Here is a 4382-nt window from a genome sequence, read left to right as displayed (position 1 = left end):
TCCTGCTCTGCTCCAGATGTTGCACAAATTGCTAGTTTTGTGCCCCCGGAGGCGTTGTCCGATTTACCTCAAGGAGAGAGTCACACACTCAGGCTGGGTCCAACTCGAGTTTATTGTTTGCAAACAGTTCGACAGAGGAGCTCAGTTGCTCAAAGCAAAGTCGACCCCGAGCCGTGCCCGAGGTTCCACTTTTATAGACAACAAACAGGGGGTTTCAGCGTGTCGCGCGATTATTGGCAGCCTTACAATTTCCTTATTGTTACGCCTTGCCTTGCAGGTCGAGCTTAACTTGTTATTGGTTGTTATTTCCTATCAAGTTTAGCACATGCGTAGTCAAAAAGCAGAACTGCGTCAAAAGGTCCTGTCGCGTGCGCAGTCCAAAAGCAGAACTGCGGCGAAACTAATGCCCCTTAATAACCTCGTCCTTTGGGGTAGCTCTAGGGCAATGTTCAGATGAACTGTTTCTTCCTCATTTCCATTTAAGGAGTTGTCTAATGCAGCCCGCCAAATTGTCTTGTCTGCAAAACTTAGTTCTGCGTGCAAAGCGAGCTGAACGAGTATGAGCAAGCCTTTAGGGCCATGCACAAAAGTGAGCCATGTGCAGAGCACGTCTTAGCCTCCGTGTTTCTTAAGACAAGTATTATGGCTGCAACATAAGACATTTTTACCACACAGATGCAGGAAGTAGTTGTGTGGGGAGCTGGGCTTGACCAGACACAGGCTGTGCGGAGAGCCAATCTTGCCAGGCACAGTGGCAGTGTCAGGCTCCTCCTTCCAGAGCCTGCTCCCTACTGGCCCCTCTCCCCTTTGTTTCCCCCCCTGGCCAGCAACAGGCACTGGTCTAATAAAAAATATCGCCTCTACCCCAAGAGCTTGTATCCTCCTTCCAGCACCTGCTCCCAGCCAGTGGGGGACATGGGGAAGGCAGCAGGGAGCATGTGCAGGAAGAGGCAACTTGCCCACTGCTGCCACTATCCCCTGCTGAGCCCAGCACCCCACCAAACTGCCATCTGTGGCTGGAGCGGGACAAGAACAGCTCTGGGGCTTCCCCTGCACCCAGGCCAGCCAGGGATGGCAGTGATGGCGGTGGTGGAAGGAGGGTGTGACCACTGTAGCCTTTCAACTCAGGGCAAACAATGAAATCTCTGTGCAAATGCTACATGGCTGCATACATTGGGTTTTAGCCAGCTGAGGGGGCTTGCACACGATGAAGAACAGGCTGCATTATTCATACACATACAATGCACACAAGGGCAGATGTTGCATCTGGCTGTGACAAAATCTTTCCCAAAGTTCCAGGTAGGTCAATATGCTTCTGTTCAGCTAGGTATTTAAGGCAAAATCTTCCTTTTCACCAAAAAGAACCAAAGGCTTTCCACCCCAGAACAGCATACAGCATTGACATTCTTTTCTATCCCTAAGGCATGACCAAAAATAAAAAAGTAAATCATTAATAATAAATATGAAATCCTATCTTTAAAATAATTTTGACTCTAAAATGAGGGAAAGTGCCAGATACTCTACATCGTCCATTAGGAACTTTGTTATTGCTATGAATTTTTCATGTAAGTCTCTCAGATAGATGGTGAGAGTAGTGTCCTGGGGTGAGAAGCAATAAAAAACCTGAGGGTACTCTGTAGTTTTCAGGCATTTATGATGTTAGAAGTAAGTTTGTTTTTTAAAGGGTTAGATAATTTTAAAGTTTCTAAAAGGAGTAATGAAGGCATTTTAAACAGTACTGACTGCCTTTTGTACCCAGGCATAGAGAAGAGACAAATATATCAGAGGGTTTTTTGGCAATTGTGTAAAACTGTTTCTTTATGTAAAGTAGATGACTTATTATGTGGCTATTAATAATAAGGTTTTCTTTTAGCGAATTTTGCTATTTACTTACATAATATTGTTTATTATAATAATAAATGTGATAGAACTAGTGTGATAGAAAGAACTAATCCACAATTGTATCTACATGGGCATTAGATCTGGGAGCAGTTTACTCATGAGTAAACTACTCATGAGTAAATGTTCCCAGGCAGGTGTCTACACGTGCAGGGAAGCAAGATCAGATTTGCTGCACAGGAGAAGATTTGCTGCTAATGGCAGAAAACTGCTTCTGCTTCTTGGGGCCTGGCAATGGGCCCCTGCTCTCACTGGGGCAGCTCTACGCTCCCCCTGGGTGCTAGCCCAGGAACTGGCAGGGAGTACCGCGCCAGGAGACAACTGTCTCTTGGCCTGGGCTGGGACATTGCTCCCTGCCTCCGGGAGGCTGCCTGCTGCTGGGGCAGGGACAATGTCCCTGACAACTGTCCCTGACTGGGACAGTTTCCAGCCCCTGTTCCACAATTGTGGGGCAGGGGTTCGAGGGTTTGTTCTCTACCCAGCTCTGTGATCATAGATATGGGCAGGGAACAGGCTCCCTAGCCCCTGCCAGCAGGGAGCTCCCAGCCCCAACTCCATGACTGGGGAGCGGGGGCTGGGAGATCCTTAGCTCAGCTCAGTCCAAGCCCCATGACTGTGCAGCTGGTGCTGGGACATAAGGATCTCCCAGTCCCCACTCCCTGATCATGATCTTGGAGAGGGGGACTGAAAGCTCCCTGCTTCCAGGGCAGTGGGACATTGTCCCTGCCCAGGCTCCATTGGCAAAGCCCACCCCAGCAGCAGGCAGCTCCCGGGTCAGGGAGTAATCTCCCACCCCCTGCTGCCTGGATGACCAGGAGCACATTTACTCCCGGTCAGGCATCTATACAAACTCTACTGTGCAGTAATATTGCAAGTAAATTTGCTATTTGCATTCGCTGGTAGCAAATTTACTTGCGATTAAAGCAGTTTACTGAGCAGTAAGCGTGTTCACATCTAGATGTGCTCGCTTACTGCACAGTAAACTGCTCTACTGCACAGTAAAGCATCTTGTGTAGATGCAGCCACAGGTAGAACTGGGAGGTAGAACTCTTTCTTGTTTTTAAGACTGTCATCAGTGCCGTGGCATATAAAATATTTAAATAAAAGTTCTGTTTTTAAATGTAATATTTAAAATGTTATATCATTTTCAAAGAAGCATTCATACAATATAAATGCATTGATGTTATTTAGTTGTTCCGTCACTGAGACCTGAAGGATAGATAATTAACTGAGTGAGGACCTGATACATGGAAGTCAATGGAAACACTCCCATTCACTTCAATAGAGCCGGGAGCTGGCTCTGACAGATACCAATGTGTACCCTCAGTTGTGTGCACAAACAACTGTGCTGTGTCAACTAAAACAGCATGCTACATATGTTTTCCTTCAGTTAATATAAAAGTCACCTTCTTCCATTCTGTTTCATGTAACTGAAACAGCTTTCCAGATACTGTAAATCTAGTGACCACTTTTTATTAAAAAAATCTTAAAATTCACCTCTTTTATCAGGCCTCTAAATTCTAACTTTTCACTGTAGCGTTAACTATGAAGTAATAAGCAAATTCAAGGCTCCAAGTTTGCACCATGCTCATAGATTCCTTCAAGGTGCTAGTATCCTCTTCTCCCATTGCACCACATGATGAGTCCTAATCAGAAATCAACAATGCAGCAATTTTATCATGAAAAATGGTGTTCCTAAAGCATACCCTACTCTTCAATCTCTTTTCTCATTATTTAAACTTGGACTGTGATTCAGTGAAATACATATACACAAGCAGTCACTTCGAAGTCAGTAAGATTACTCATGCATAAATTTAAAGAACATATTTAGGTTGTAAGCTCCTGGAAAGAGTTACCTTGGACCCAAAGTCAGTGGTACAAAATTTTGCTTATTTTGCCCATAATTGTCAATACACTATTTCAGTGCTGCACAAATAACAAGTCTATCAAATGCAAACAAACTTATAAGAAGGATCCATCCTGTGAACCCTTCTTGACATGTAATAGAATGAGTATAATGAGAATTTCCCTAAATACCATGACATTTTTATTTATGATGTTTTCTACATGCCAAAAATAGTTCACTTGATAGTTTATTTGTATTTTGTATAGCTACGATTATAATAACCCAATAAGTGAATGGCTAATAATAAATGCCTCATGTGTAACATTCAGTTAATAGGCATAGTTATATTGGCAATGAAAGAATGGTAGAGAGGAGTTACTGGGTATGACTCCAGAGTTAAGACTGCATTCTGCAATGGTGTTATAAGGTAGTGTCAATTACTGTAAAAGCACATTGCCTGTGAAATTTTCTATAATGTTCTTGTACCTTTGAATTTTTCATTTAAAGTTGTTTTTTTCATAAATGTTTCATAGGAAGTCTATGAAATAGAGCCTTGCTGAAATTCATTGTGACAATCCCATCAATTTCTTCTCACTTTCCTGCCCTCAAGAGGTGGGCTGCAGTTAAAATGCTGAAC

At 43.7% G+C, this 4382-nt stretch overlaps 1 protein-coding gene across 3 annotated transcripts in view; it reads left to right on the top strand.

Annotated features, from left to right (window-relative positions):
• The window catches only part of ALPK2 (alpha kinase 2), an 87898-nt gene that overhangs the window by 3589 nt on the left and 79927 nt on the right, over positions 1–4382 (top strand). The gene's annotated exons all lie outside the window — the stretch shown is intronic.

Source organism: Alligator sinensis, unplaced genomic scaffold (genome assembly GCF_000455745.1).
Source record: "Alligator sinensis unplaced genomic scaffold, ASM45574v1 scaffold347_1, whole genome shotgun sequence".
Lineage (NCBI taxonomy): Eukaryota > Metazoa > Chordata > Crocodylia > Alligatoridae > Alligator > Alligator sinensis.
The sequence above is the reverse complement of the archived record's forward strand: the minus strand, read 5'-3'. Positions and strand labels throughout refer to the sequence as shown.